The following is a 17,500-nucleotide window of genomic DNA, read 5'->3' as shown; positions in this document are numbered from 1 at the left end:
TTCTTGTATGTGTGAACGGAAAATTACCCATAATTCCGCGTGTTTGTGCTCTTGTGCGTTTGTGTTTGCGCGTGTGTGTGTGGGTTCAAGATTGAAGGAGAGAGAGAGAGAGAGAGAGAGAGAGAGAGAGAGAGAGAGAGAGAGAGAGGCACTGCCTTTGATTGAATATATATGTATATTCGTCGCCAATCAAGAAATTGGATTCCATGAATAAAATATAAACTCATCGATATACTGATGATTTTCTTTGAAACTGAACGAACTCACAAATACTGAGTTCCATCTGGATGTATAGGGGAAGATGAATGATTGAAAAATGAATATTATAATCGTTATTGATCAGAAGATGAACCTATTCAATTTAACAAGCCCACTGCAGGGGCCACTGACTTGAAATTCAAGCTTCAAAGAATTATTATGATGTTCATTAGAAAGAAGTAACAGAAAGGAATGGAAAATACAGAAAGAAGAGATCACTTATTAAAAGAATAATAAACAGAGAAAAATGTAAGTGAATTATTAAAATAACAAAGAGAATAGTTCATTTACATTTTTCTCTATTTATCATATTTTCTTTTTTTTTAATAAGTGATCTCTTCTTCTGCATTTCCCATTACTTTTGTTACTTCTTTCTAATGAACATCATAATAATTCTTTAACTTAATTTCAAGTGGTATCTACGGTGGTTTGTTCCATATAATAGGGTTCATCTTCTGATTTATAATAATTATAATATTCATTTGTCAATCATTCATCTTTCATGCTGCTTCAAAAGGGAAGGCCAATCTAACACCCATTTCCTTACACAAAAAAAAAAAAAAAAAAAAAAAAAAAAAAACTAACATCACTTGTCAAGGGTATAATATCTATCATCACGATCAAACGTCGATTAATCGATTATTCTGTCGGTTTTATTGACGTCCATCGATAATTGTCACCTGCTCCTCGACCGGGAGGACATTCCCCTTTTAGTTGATTAGATGGAGTTCAACGCACGCCAATTTATCCTGTATTATGCTAAACGCGACCATACACGCACATATATCATAGGGTGCGTCCACGCTTCGGTGCAACGAGTCTTCAACAAGTCTCAAACACATCGCATATATATCGCACACACGTCACAAACATGTTGCATACAAGTCGACGACTTGTCGATTCTCGGACCAGTTCTTCGTAAGATCATCCAACATTTGTTGAAGGTTCATTCTCCACCTGTTTTTTTGAATGTGTGCAGATGTTGGTAACTCATTGCACACAAGTCACAAACATGTTGCATACAAGTCGACGACTTTCCGGTACTCCTGACCAGTGCTTCACAAGATCATTCAACAATTGTTAGAGGTTCATTCTCCACCTGTTTTTTGGGATGTCTGCAAATGCTGATAGCTCATTGCACACATGTCACAAACATGTTGCATACAAGTCGACAAGTTGTCAATTCTGAACAGTTTTTCATTAGATTATCCAGCACTTGTTAAAGGTTCGTTCCCCACCTGTTTGTGACATGCACTCACAAATTGGTAACTCACTGCACACATGTCACAAACAAGTTGCATACAAGTCGACAACTTGCCGATTCTTCTGAACAGTTTTTCATTAGATTATCCAGTATTTGTTAAAGGTTCATTCTCCACCTGTTTGTGACATGTATGCACACATTGGTAACTCATTGCACACACGTCACAAACATGTTGCATACAAGTCGACAACTTTGGTGGTACTCCTGAATGGTTCTTTATTAGATTATCAGCATTTGTTAAAGATTCACTCTCCACCTATTTGTGACATTTATACAAATGTTGGTAGCTCATTGCACACATGTCACAAACAGGCTTAATACAAATCAAGTTGTCGGTATTCCTGGCCAGTTCTTCATTAGATTATGCGGTATTTGTTAAAGGTTCATTCCTCACTTACAGCTGTTGACATGTTTGTAATACGTTTGCATGTGTTGGTAACTAATCCCAAACACATCATAAACAGGTTGAATACAAGTCGATGACTTGGTTGTACTTCTGACCAGTTTTTCGTAAGAATATCCAGCATTTGTAGAAGGTTAGTTCTCCACTTACAGTTGCTGACATGTTTTCAACCCGTTTGTGATGTGGGTGCGATAAATCGTCGACTTGTGTTTATGATATGAGTTACTGTAGCGTGGTAGCTTTCTCTCTTATGTAATGCAAAGTAATAGAAAACATTTCTCAGTAATATAATCACTGACAGTACCCTCTACGACCTATGCTACATAAGATACAATACCCTATTGTGAAGTACCCATGACTCTGTATATCATATTTTCCCAGCTAAACACACCAGTACAGCGTACCCCCATCCGCCATCGCGCCCTGAACGTGAATATCAGTCATCACATATCTAACCTAACTGCCGTGTGATTCCATTTGACAACGCACCAAAGACATCAGACTAGTTAAGCTGATTGATCTAATTCGGAGTTGCAGTTGCAAACTGTTTGGATAACTTTCGCTGCTGATAATCAATGGTTTGGCAGTTTGGAAGCCTAATCTAATTCAGAGTTTGTCCCCTGAGAAAAGTTTGGGCGCGACGCGGTGTCAGTGAACGGAATATAGTCTGGAATAAAAGTTAGATTTTTTCCCCTGATTTCTGTCTAATTCGGTGGGTAACTTCCAGTCTTGTTTTTGGAATCCACAAACAAGCAGGTGTTTAAATGTTTTATTTGAGTTTTTTTTATGTAGTTGGTTTTTAGTTTTCTGTAAAAGAAAGCAATTGTGCCGGTTTTGTCTGTCCGTCCGCACGTTTTCTGTCCGCCCTCAGATCTTAAAGTCTACTGAGGCTAGATGGCTGCAAATTGGTATGTTGATCATCCACCCTCCAATCATCAAATATACAAAATTGCAGCCCTCTGACCTCAGTAGTTTTTATTTTATTTAAGGTTAAAGTTGGTACAACCGTGCATCTGGCAACGATATAGGACATGCCACTACCAGGCCGTGGTTAGAGTTTCATGGGCCGCGGATCAGACATTTATTACTTGTTTTTATATTAGCATTAAAATCATTTATTCTTAATACAACAACTCTGTCCTTTTCTCTTAAACGGTTATATAATTTTTTCTAGACTAGTTTCAATCCCATTTTTTCGCATACTTAATATATTTTTCAAGATATATTGAAGATGTTGAAGATTTTGCTTTCAAAACCTTTAGGGTGAATATGGACATTTCTAGAGAAGCAAAAGGTTTCAATATATATATATATATATATATATATATATATATATATATATATATATATATATATAGATATATATATATATATATATATATATATATATATATATATATATATATATATATATATATATATATATATATATATATATATATATATATATATATATGCAAAATACAAATACATATACATATATATATATATATATATATATATATATATATATATATATATATATATATACGTGTATATACAGTACATATACATATATAAAATTTCTACCCGCTTGCTTCAGTTAAAGCTTTAACGTTAGAATGAGAAAGATGTTTCCTTTCCACAACTGAATAGAAACAACAAGAAAATACAGATGTCAAAACATCTCTCTATCTCTCTCTCTCTCTCTCTCTCTCTCTCTCTCTCTCTCGCTAATGCGATTTCAGCAAACTTCTTATCATTAATAAAAAGTCAATTTGGCCGGAGAAGAAACTTTGGCCTCTCAGGGTTTAGAATACTGGTTGTAATCTCTCTCTCTCTCTCTCTCTCTCTCTCTCTCTCTCTCTCTCTCTCTCTCTCTCTCTCTCTCCCTGTGCTTCTTTCTCTCTCTCTCTGTTTATCTCTGTCTGTCTGTCTCTAATATACGTTGCCAAGAAGGCGGAGATCGGAGATGCAGTGCTGGAAATGAGGACCTGAATGATGTTGGGACAGCAGCCTGAGAGTGTCTCAAGGAGAAGGGAGCATTCATTAATATTCGACTGCCTTCGACATTTATTGCCAACGTGGATTTACTCAAGTCTGGCTGCGTTGCAATTTACGAAATTCATTTGCATAAATGCTGGACCCGGATAGCTCGCAAATGAAACGGTTCGTCTTGCATTGCTGCTCCAAGTGTGTGTGTGAGAGGAACTATTGTCACGTCCACTTGGCAGGACTGGAATGTGGTGGGGGTGACTGGTTCCCATCAGCAGATCATCCATTGACTTGTTCTTAAAGACTGATCATCCATTCAGTCGTTCAAAACCAGCCGGAAGTTCAAGCGAGGATGTAACGCATTACTGTTTTACTGTTCTAATGCGATTCTCCTCGTGTTTTGATAATTTACTTATATTTTCGTTTATTTAATTGATTATTTAATTGGTCTGTTTTTCTGATAAGTGATCTCGTCTTTCTGTATTCCCCTTTACATTCTGTTACTTCTTTCGAATGAACACCATCACATTCTTTGGAAGCTTGCATTTCAGGTCATTGGCCCCTGTGGTGGGCTTGTTCCACATGAATAGGGTACATCTTCTGAATAATAATAATAATAATAATAATAATAATAATAATAATAATAATAATAATAATAATAATAATAATAATAATAATAATAATTTAATCCAATAACTCTGGTGACAGACAGTTTCCAGAACTGTCTCCCCTTCGCCAGTAAGATAACTTACAAATTTTGCCTTCCACAAGAAAGTGGAGCTTCCCATAGCTAGATCGGCTCACAGGCTGCCCACCTTGACCAAAATGTGACCTGATTGCACCTGGAACTAGTTCAAGGTAAACTCATCCTATTTAGCACCTTAACATGGATATTATCATCACAACTTGAGTTTAAGTGACCTGGGGGGTACCTGGAGTTGAAGGTAACCTCATTCTCTATATATGTTTTGATATACAGGTAATTTTCATGTTCAAGTGTGACATGGAGATACCTTGGAGTTCAAGGTAAACCCCGGATTATCATCAGAGCCTGACGTGTAAGGAATCGCGTGTTCAGGGCTCATGAATCAATATTTCGAAGCCTATAATCACCTATAGAAAATACGGGGCTGTGTTGCATGACATCAGACTTCCCTGAAGCAAATCAATGGGACGTCTCAGAATACCCCATTTGGAGCCTTGTGCACTCACTGACTGAAAGAAAATGTGTATAAAACATAGAGGGCAATTTTAAGAAGACTTTAATAGGTGAGAGGATATAGAAAGGAGGAAAAACGTCTTGATAAACACAAACACACATACACGTACTATTAAGAAAAAATGGAAATCAGCTAACACGGATAATCAGGAAAACTACAAACCAAAAACAGTGAGTTGCAAAACATTGGAAAGAATAATATGCCAACAAAAATTATGCACTGGCATTTGTCCACTCATTTATTTTATTCCATTTCTATTTTGGGAGCCTTATCCTGGTGTCCAGGGATTATGGAAACTGATATACCAGCAGTTTAATGGAACTTTTCAAATGGCTGATAGCATAAGTTCACAATGGAATTTGAATTCGTTTGTGAGTCATTGAATCCTTTCAATGGCAACAAATTAGAGAGAGAGAGAGAGAGAGAGAGAGAGAGAGAGAGAGAGAGAGAGAGAGAGAGAGAGAGAGAGAGAGAGATGGTTTCCAATCCCTTGATTTCCATAATAGCGTGAAATGATAAAAATGGTATTTGTTTTGATCGTGGGAACCTGCATGTGGTGTGTTGAAGACTGTGAGTCCATCGCGGGGTCCAACATGTAATTGTTTTTCTCTTGCAATTCGAATTATTTAGACAAATTATTGTATATGAGTACATTGTACATACACACAAATCTGTATATAATATATATATATATATATATATATATATATATATATATATATATATATATATATATATATATATATTATAATATATTTATAAATGTAAATATATATACATATATATATATATACATATACCCAAGTAAAAGCGTACGACACCTTCGGCATACATTGTCCAATAGAGCAGAGAGAAAGCAAAATTTCGGGTTTCTTTTCATAGAACACCTCCCAGCTCTTATTAAAGGTGAGAGGTCGGAGACGCCTTTCCCTGCGGGAGGCAGTTACATACTCTAGGCATGAAATCTAGGCATTTGGTATTGTCCGTGAAAGGATATTATTTAGGACTGTGTATAGGTATATGTATATATAAGTTTTTAATATATATATATATATATATATATATATATATATATATATATATATATATATATATATATATATATATATATATATATATATATATATATATATATATATATATATATATATATATATATATATATATATATATATATATATATTCATATATATATACATATATATATAATACATACTCACACACATATATATACACACATACATATATACACACATCCTATCTTGTGTACAAATAAATCGTCAATCACTGGAATTGACTGATCGATTTCAGATTCTCTGACGTCACAAACTGAGAGAAAATAACAAAAAAAACCTCACATCTCCCCCAAGCCAAGACGTCTTTCAAGATAAAAATAATGTACTTCTGTCATCCCTAAAGCCAAGACGTTATTTAAGAAAAAAAATAATGTACTTCTGCCGTCCATTTTCAAACAATATCAACTGGATGAAATTTTCTCAAAGAACGTCTCCAGTATCGCGTGTTCGGTTCCCATACATAAGCCTGACTCTATAATCACCCACACAATGTTGTGTGGGATTGTATGTCTTCCCAGTTCTCGGAGGGGTAATAATAATAGGTTTTCAGTCAGTCACTTTTACTTATTTTCTTGTTCTGGTTCTGCTTTAGAAGTTATGTTAATGATAGTTTATTTCGTGGGAAGGGAGCCTAAGAATTCTATGCCACGTGTGATTGTATTGTACGAATTTCAAATCCCTTTATTCATTATTATTATTATTATTATTATTATTATTATTATTATTATTATTATTTTTATTATTATTATTATTCAGAAGATGAACCCTATTGGTATGGAAGATGCCACGTGTGGTAATATTGTACGAATTTCAAATCCGTTATTCCTTATTCATCTTTTATTATTATTATTATTATTATTATTATTATTATTATTATTATCATTATTATTATTATTCAGAATATGAACCCACTGACATGGAAGATGCCACGTGTGGTTATATTGTACAAATTTCAAATCCCTTATTCCTTATTCATCTTTTATTATTATTATTATTATTGTTATTATTCAGAAGATGAACCCTACAACAAGGAAGATGCCACGTATGGTTATATTGTGCAATTTCAAATCCCTTATTCCTTATTCATCTTTATTATTATTATTATTATTATTATTATTATTATTATTATTATTATTATTATTATTATTATTATTATTATTATTATTATTATTATTATCACGCATTTTCTTTTGGCCAGAAGGACAAGAACTATAAAAGATTTGAACCAAGGGCAAAACTTGGCAAGCCTCAAAGACGTCAAACTTTGTCGGTACTGAGAAGAAAAGATTTGAAGGTAACATCACGAGGTTAAAGAAGAAGAAGAAGAATATTTGGAAGAGAAAGGACATAAATCTCTCGGCAGATAAGGGAAATGAATGAAGATGGAAAAATTACGTAGTGGAAACTTAGATTACGGGAAGAAACGGGGAGAGGGATTTCTATTTTTTTTAAATTATTATTTTTATTCATATTCAGAAGTTGAACCCTATTCATATGGAACAAGCCCACCACAGGGCCATTGACTTGATATTCAAGCTTCCAGAGAATATTATTATTATTATTATTATTATTATTATTATTATTATTATTATTATTATTATTATTATTATTATTATTATTATTATTATCATTATTATTATTATTATTATTCAGAAGATGAAGAACCCAATTCAAATGGAACAAGCCCACCACAGGGGCCATTGACTTGATGTTCAAGCTTCCAAAGAATGTTATTTTGTTCATTCGAACGAAGTAACAGAAGGTAATGAGATATACAGAAAGAAGAGATCACTTATTAGAAAAGAAAAAAAATTACAGAAAAATGAAAAAGGGAATCAGACAGAGGAAATGAAATAGACCAAATCGTAATTCTTAAGAAATTGTAATTCATTATAGCAAGTAAATGTAATGGAATATATAACTCAGGTCAAAAGCCCAGTGCTGGGACATAGGAGGTCATTCAACGCTGAAAGGAGAATTGGGAGGAATAAGGTTTGAAAAACCTTTTGCAGTTGCACTGAAACAATTGTTGGAGGGTTGAGGAAAGTATGGCTGAAGAAAGAGAATATGAACGGAGGTACAGTGAAAAGGAATGAAGGGGTTGCACATCGGTAGGGGTGCAAATGTATGTTTTTATGTCAGTGTGGTCATATGTAATCTCACTGCGTATAAACTACTTTCCAAAATAATTATTATATATTATTATGAATGAAAACAGACTGTTGATTGAAACTCTGAGAGAGAGAGAGAGAGAGAGAGAGAGAGAGAGAGAGAGAGAGAGAGAGACAGGACAGGAGTGACGACTAATCTAAAATTTTTTTAGAATAAATGTTAAAATGAAAAAAAAGAAATTGTTAGTGCTAATAATATATATATATATATATATATATATATATATATATATATATGTAATATATATGTTTTATGTATATATATATACTTATATATATATATATATATATATATATATATATATATATATATATATATATATATATATATATATATATATATATATATATATATATATATATATATATATATATATATATATATATATATATATATATATATATATATATATATATATATATATATATATATATATATATATATATATCTATATATATATATATCAAGACACAAACACACTGATACTAAAGTACCAGCCCTCCACAACATTCCTCCATCCCATTTCAAACATTTGGCATCAAAAGGGCGGCCAATCATCTCGAACAACAATTTCACAGTAACTTCTTCTCTCCTTCCAGGCAAGACTGACATAAAACTGACAGAAAACTTTTCGAGCTGGGAAAAAAAAAAGAAATTCTGTGGCAGAAAAAAAAATCCCCGAATTCATCGTAAAAATTCGATTGGGAAGTTATGTGTGTGTGGCACAACAGAGTGCCTGCAGACATCTGAAAAGTAATCAGCATATCTCACACACACACACCGAGAGAGAATGTCGCATTTTTGAAGGCTCTCATTCATCACTTTATGAAAAAAAAAAAAAAAATGGGGAAATGGTTTTCAAATCTCAGAGGAGAGATTTATATATATATATATATATATATATATATATATATATATATATATATATATATATATATATATATATATATATATATATACATATTGTTCTGTGTGTACATATGCACATAAGTCTGCTTGTGAGCGCGCGTGTGTATTTGTGTACAAAGCGGAGGAATTGGGTATGCAGTTACATACATTTGAGAATGACCTAGTTATACCCATTAAACGTAATGCATTCTGAGAAAAAATAACATTCTCAGAACATACCGCAGTGCCAAAGTGATTTGTATCCCCAATTCTGAGAACAAGTGACAGGTACAAGGAAAATACCCACTTACGGGTGTCTGGTAGTGATAAAAATGTCGGACAATTAAAGGACTACAAACAATCGCTCAGTTTTTCAGGAACAATCTCCCTACTACTATTTTATAATGGAAATTTTAAAATGAAATATTTTTTTAGGAACAGGGAAAATCATTTTAAAAGAATTGTTGTTAACAATAAAAATAACTGGTTTTATTTGCCTTGACGATGGGGTGATTTTGCAGCTCGTTCAAACCTAGTCATATTTTTATAGATGTGTGTGTATATATATATATATAAATATATATATATATATATATATATATATATATATAAATATATATATATAAATATATATATATATATATATATATATATATATATATATATATATATATATATATATATATATATATACATATACATATACACACACACCCCCATAGTTAACTGAGAATCATACGTTACTCTGTCAGATAACTATCAGATAACTATTACAAAATGTATCTCAATCCCATTAAGACGAATGCTACAGCCAGCCCAATTTGTGAGTAGACAGTAAAAATCCCTTCCAGAGAATCATTCGCTCTTCCTCAGAATGTTGTTGCTTTTATTTCGATAAAACTTCTTTCTATTTCCTTTCTTTTGCTGTTTTTCTGCTGCACCTAACGAGCCCTATTGTGCACGTGTAGCTGAAAAGCTGCCTTTGCAATGTGTGACTGAAGTCAGCGAGTCAATTGCTATCTTTTGAACTAACTCTAGTTTCCATGGAAGCCGAATTCTGGAGAGTTTTGCTTGAGCCATGTTTTGTGAAATCGTGGTATCATTGATTTTTTTTTTTTTTTGCCTTCTCTTTCGTCGTAGATATTCTATGGTGCTTGCCTGATCCATGTTTTGTGAAATCATGGTATTTATTTATTTATTTTTTCTTTTGTTATGTCATAAATATTTCATGGTGCTTGTTTGATCCGTGTTTTGTGAAATCATAGCATTTATTTATTTATTTTTGCCTATTGTCTTGTCACAAATATTTTATGGTGCTTTCACCACTTTGTAGTGTCAAAGCATTATCTTAACTAACAACAGTAGGCCTACATAATCATTCTTGAATGCACAAAATTGATCTCAACTGATATTGTGATTATAAATTTTTATTGCAGGTTTCATAACATTATTATTATTATTATTATTATTATTATTATTATTATTATTATTATTATTATTATTATTATTATTATTATTATTATTATTCAAAAGATGAAACCTATTCGTATGGAACAAGCCCACCAAAGGGGCCACTGACTTGAAATTCAAGCTTGCAAAGAATATTATGGTGTTCATTCGAAAGAAATAGGAGGAAGTAAAGGGAAATACAGAAAGAAGAGATCTCACTTATTGAAAAAGATAGATCAATAAATTAATGAACAGATAAAAATGTATTAAGATGCAAGGCGAATAGTATTAGGGTAGTAATGCATTGCACCTTCGCTTGAACTTCTGAAGAAGTTCCAATTGCACGACATCTTCAGCAGGGAGGCTGTTCCACAGTCCTCCAGCGGTGTGAGGAGGAACAAAGGATCTCTGGAACTTTGGAGAAGTTCGACAGCGGGGCAAAACATTTATTACATATTGGTGCTGCTGTTCAGCTAATCTGGTTGCTGTCTCTCTCGGCAGATAAAGGCCTGGGTCCTGGGGCAACTTGCAAAATAATCTGTGAGCCATGTGCGCAAATATTCCTCTTCAAATTTTGTGACATTTTGCATCACTGTTTTGTAACATTTGTGCTTTTACTTGGAATCTTGCTCGTGGGTTTTCAAAAAGGTTTGTTACTGATGTATTCTTGCATTGACTTATTCTTGCATTGACTTATTCTTGCATTGACTTATTCATGCACGGATCTGTTCTTGCATCGACCTATTCTTGCATAAATTAATCAGAATCTTACGTCAGTTGTCATCTTAATTATTTCTTCTCTCTCTCTCTCTCTCTCTCTCTCTCTCTCTCTCTCTCTCTCTCTCTCTCTCTCTCTCTCTGATGCTACCATATGCAGACCATATTTCAATTCTCATCTTGGTCCTCTCCTTTCTATATTTTGTTTCTGGCATCTCTCTCTCTCTCTCTCTCTCTCTCTCTCTCTCTCTCTCTCTCTCTCTCTCTCTCTCTGCTGCCGCTGCTATCACACACAGAACATCTGAAAAACATAGCAGATTCAGCAGCACTCGCGCGCCGTAATGTCAGGGGGAAATATATTCTCGTATCGGACCCGAAACTGCGGTATTGTGTACAGAGGAAAATTGTGACCACCAACATATGAATAACAGATCAAGCTACATTCGACCAAACGATTCACTCAAATATGCATAATGGATTTATGGCCTTGTATTCATGGTCCGTGGTCCCCAAGCAATGACGTCGGTCATGTATTCATGTGAAGAGACTTCTTCATTGTGGCTGCAAAGGTTGTTTTGAAGAATAAGGGCTCTGGAGAGGGTGGGTGGAGAAAATAAGGGCGTTGGAGAGGGTGGGTGGGGAAATAAGGGCGTTGGAGAGGGTGGGTTGGAAAAATACAATAAGGTCATTGGAGAGGGTGGGTGGGGAAAATAAAGAGGGCTCTGGAGAGGGTGGGTGGGAAAATAAGGTCGTTGGAGAGGGTGGGTGGGAAAATAAGGGCGTTGGAGAGGGATGGGTGGGGAAAATAAGGTCGTTGGAGAGGGTGGGTTGGGAAAATAAGGTCGTTGGAGAGGGTGGGTGGGGAAAATAAGGGCGTTGGAGAGGATGGGTGGGGAAAATAAGGTCGTTGGAGAGGATGGGTTGGGAAAATAAGGGCGTTGGAGAGGGTGGGTGGGAAAATAAGGGCGTTGGAGAGGGTGGGTGGGGAAAATAAGGGCGTTGGAGAGGATGGGTGCGGAAAATAAGGTCGTTGGAGAGGGTGGGTGGGGAAAATAAGGGCGTTGGAGGATGGGTGGGGAAAATAAGGTCGTTGGAGGGTGGGTGGGAAAATAAGGTCGTTGAGAGGGTGGGTGGGAAAATAAGGGCGTTGGAGAGGATGGGTGGGGAAAATAAGGTCGTTGGAGAGGGTGGGTTGGGAAAATAAGGTCGTTGGAGAGGGGTGGGTGGGGAAAATAAGGGCGTTGGAGAGGATGGGTGGGGAAAATAAGGTCGTTGGAGAGGATGGGTTGGGAAAATAAGGGCGTTGGAGAGGGTGGGTGGGAAAATAAGGGCGTTGGAGAGGATGGGTGCGGAAAATAAGGTCGTTGGAGAGGGTGGGTGGGGAAAATAAGGGCGTTGGAGAGGATGGGTGGGAAAATAAGGTCGTTGGAGAGGGTGGGTTGGGAAAATAAGGGCGTTGGAGGGTGGGTGGGGAAAATAAGGGCGTTGGGAGGGTGGGCGGGGAAAATAAGGGCGTTGGGGAGGGTGGGCGGGGAAAATAAGGGCGTTGGGGAGGGTGGGCGGGGAAAATAAGGGCGTTGGGGAGGGTGGGTTGGGGAAAATAAGGTCGTTGGAGAAGGTGGGTGGCGATAATAAGGTCTTGGTCTCTCTCTCTCTCTCTCTCTCTCTCTCTCTCTCTCTCTCTCTCTCTCTCTCTCTCTCTCTCTCTCCATTCCACGAGAAGAAAAAACTGATATTAGTTCATCAGTTTCATCAAAGTTGTAAGATTTTATTGATATGAATTTCTTGTTTCTCAACTTATGTTGGAAATTTAATCGGAAAGTGATATGTGAATTTTTCTTTTAGCGGGAAGAATTCTCAGCTCTTACTGGGAAGAATTCTGATCTTTTACTTGGAAGAATTTTCATCTTTTACTAGGAAAAATTCTTAGCTCTTACTGGTAAAAATTCTTAACTAATACTGGGAAGAATTCATCTCTTCTACTGGGAAGAAGTATTACCTTTTACTGGGGAGAATTATTACCTCTTATTAGGAAGAATTCTTACCTCTTACTGGGAAGAATTCTGATCTTTTACTGGGAAGAATCATCGTCTTTTACTGGGAAGGATCCTTACCTCTTACTGGGAAGAATTCTGATCTTTTACTGGGAAGAATTCTTGCCTCTTACTGGGAAGAATCATCTTTTACTGGAATGAATGACCCTTCACTGAATTTTTCTCCTCCTAACTCACTCTCGGCTGACCGATTTCACAAAATTGGTTTAGCCAAGTTAACTTGGCGAGCTTCGGCTCAGTAACTCTCACTCGTGGTTGAGAGTTGAACAGATGAATGTCTAGCTCTGTCAATGTCGATTATACCTTAATTACTGTAATAATTTTTGACAGATTATTTTTCATATTTTTCATTACTTTCCAATCAATATAATTCTCCTTGTATTTTAATAATTTACTTATATTTTTTTCTATTGTATTTATATTTTACTTTCTGTTACTTCTTTCTAAAGAACACCGTAATATTCTTAGAAAGCTTGAATTTCAAGTCAGTGGTCCCCTATGGTGGGCTTGTTCCAAATGAACAGGTTTCATCTGCTGAATAATAATAATAATAATAATAATAATAATAATAATAATAATAATAATAATAATAATAATAATAATAATAATAATCAATGGGCCTTGGAGAAGCACTTGGTCCATATGAATAGGTTTATCTACTGAATAATAATAATAATAATAATAATAATAATAATAATAATAATAATAATAATAATAATAATAATAATAATAATAAACCTTGGAGCCTTGGTCCATATGAATAGGTTTCATCTACTGAATAATAATAATAATAATAATAATAATAATAATAATAATAATAATAATAATAATAATAATAATAATAATAAAATAAGGTACACTATGTAAAATTCTGTGAGGACAATTTTTCCCCTCATTGTATAAATTAGCCTTTTAATATCTCACGTGATGGTTAATATGTCGTTTGATATATTAGTCCCCTGATAACCCAGGGCCACGGGGTGATTATAATCATATATCTTAATTAGTCAATAAAGACTGTTAATTTTATCCACCTACTTTCACAAAAAAATTTTTTTTTGAAAATATTCAACACCATAATAGCATGATTAATGTTATCATTATCGCGCTAAATGAATCCAGAATTGCTCTAATTGAATATTAATTATGCTTAAATGCACAGCCATAATTCTACTCCAGGTAACAGGATTTTTTTTGTTCACTATTTTTGATATGATTTAAATTTATTTTTCAAAGACTGTATTTCCCAAAATACAAAAAGAAAAATACAGTCTCTCATTTACATTTATGTGGCTTTTTACTCATTATTCTGGTCACAATATAGTGACGCACCACAGATAAAAAAAGACACTGGTTTCTGCCTATTAATTTCTCATCATTCCAAGCTATTGTTTGACAAAGTATGCAACAATTTTCACGTATGAATTGTTGTTTTAAGTTCAAATTCATATCTGGTTACTGTCGCTCTCTCCTACAGCACATGACAGCTGTAGTTGTCAGCTAAAAATATCTGGTTGCTGTCGCTCTCTCCTACAGCACATGACAGCTGTAGTTGTCAGCTAAAAATATCTGGTTGCTGTCGCTCTCTCCTACAGCACATTACAGCTGTAGTTGTCAGCTAAAAATATCTGGTTGCTGTCGCTCTCTCCTACAGCACATGACAGCTGTAGTTGTCAGCTAAAAATATCTGGTTGCTGTCGCTCTCTCTTACAGCACATTACAGCTGTAGTTGTCAGCTAAAAATATCTGGTTGCTGTCGCTCTCTCCTACAGCACATTACAGCTGTAGTTGTCAGCTAAAAATATCAGTTGCTGTCGCTCTCTCTTACAGCACATTACAGCTGTAGTTGTCAGCTAAAAATATCTGGTTGCTGTCGCTCTCTCCTACAGCACATTACAGCTGTAGTTGTCAGCTAAAAATATCTGGTTGCTGTCGCTCTCTCCTACAGCACATTACAGCTGTAGTTGTCAGCTAAAAATATCTGGTTGCTGTCGCTCTCTCCTACAGCACATGACAGCTGTAGTTGTCAGCTTAAAATATCTGGTTGCTGTCGCTCTCTCCTACAGCACATGACAGCTGTAGTTGTCAGCTAAAAATATCTGGTTGCTGTCGCTCTCTCCTACAGCACATTACAGCTGTAGTTGTTAGCTAAAAATATCTGGTTGCTGTTGCTCTCTCCTACAGCACATTACAGCTGTAGTTGTTAGCTAAAAATATCTGGTTGCTGTTGCTCTCTCCTACAGCACATTACAGCTGTAGTTATCAGCTAAAAATATCAGCTAGAAATATCAGGTTAATGTTGCTCTCTGCTGCAAAACCTGTAGTTGTCAGCTAAATATATCAGCTAAAAATATCAGGTTACTGTTGCCCTTTCCTACAGTGTGAAACCTGTAGTTATCGGCTAAAAATATCTCCACACAAGTGCCTCCTTCTTGCTTAAATGAAAGCGGTGGAGGTTGGCGGAAAATAGCTCTGCGAGATGGCAACACGGCACAAGAGAGACAAAAAGATGATCACAGACGCCATATTCATACGACAGACTCTTTTCCAAAGGCTTTCCCTTCTTGGAAACTTAATTTTACTTCTTTGGAGACAGGACGCCATAGATAAAAGTGGCTTTCGCCTTTTGCAGACAGAATTGCATGGGAACTAAAGTAATGAATATTATACTCTACAAGTATGAACTGCTAGGTTTGATTTATAACAATGAAAGGAATTAGAGATGATATTAAATAAAAAAAAATCTTTCATTATTCCCAAATAGAATTCCCAAGGAACTAAAGAAATGAAAATTACATATGATATTAAAGTAAAACTGTCCTTTCCTCTTTCCTGAACAGAATTGCAAAATAGAAACTAAAGTAATGAAAATTACTTTCTTGAGTCGTGACGTTTGATTTATAATAACGAAAGTAGCAAAGGTGATATTTCAAAAACAAGCAGCTGCCCAAATATAACCAAACAGCTATGACGAAACAAGCAGTGAATTAAAAATAGAATAATTCTATGGGTCAAAATTCATCCCAGTCCAGTTTCCATGGAAACTACAAGAAGTCCAGAAGGTAGCAACTGAGTCGCCGGCTTCAGTCACACGTTCTAAAGGCAGCTTTTCACAACCGGCTATTTACACAATGGAGCTCGTTAGGTGCAGTTGAAAGAATGCAAAATAAAAAAAAAAAAAACAATGGGTATCATTAATTGAAATGAAAGCAATAACAGCATTCTGAGGGAAAAAAAACTTATGACACTCCAAAAGAAATCTTTGGTGTGTACTCGCAAATTGGGCTGTTATTACCATTTATCAAATTGTTTTTAGAAATATGAAATTTTAATATTTATTTGACAGTATAACAATCACGCATATACACATATTTGTGTCTTTATCTCTCTGTAAACTTATATATATATATATATATATATATATATATATATATATATATATATATATATATATATATATATATATATACATGCATACACATGAACTTTCGTTGCTTAAAAATAAGTGAGTTGTTTATAATTACAAATATCAAACCACAAATATGGTTTAATATCCAATTCACAATACTTTGGGGATAAATTGCACGCAAAGGGGGAAGAAAATCATAAATAATTGCCTGGTTTGAAGCAACAGCAGACTATGACTTTGGTAATAAATCAACAAGGAAAATCAAGGTATTTATATGATAGGTACATTGGGGAAGATGGATACTGACAAATTTCTTGATGGCTTCCTCGTGTATATATACAAAGGGTAAACTGGTTCTTACATTGACGAATGGTCCCAAATTCCTTTTGAAAACAGACTAAAGAAGGCGTTCCAGGAAGACCAAATAATAGGGTAAATTGGTCCCAGATTCCTTTTCGAAACTCTAAATACCAAGTAAAAATGCGCCAAAGTTTCTTCGGCGCAACAGAATCTCTGTACAGCATGTAATGTTGAATGAGCCGCGGCCTGTCCTATAGCGTTGCCAGACGCAAGATCATGGCTATCTTCAACCTTAAATAAAATAAAAACTACCGAG

Source organism: Macrobrachium rosenbergii, chromosome 1 (assembly GCF_040412425.1).
Source record: "Macrobrachium rosenbergii isolate ZJJX-2024 chromosome 1, ASM4041242v1, whole genome shotgun sequence".
NCBI classification, from domain to species: domain Eukaryota; kingdom Metazoa; phylum Arthropoda; class Malacostraca; order Decapoda; family Palaemonidae; genus Macrobrachium; species Macrobrachium rosenbergii.
The sequence above is the reverse complement of the archived record's forward strand: the minus strand, read 5'-3'. Positions refer to the sequence as shown.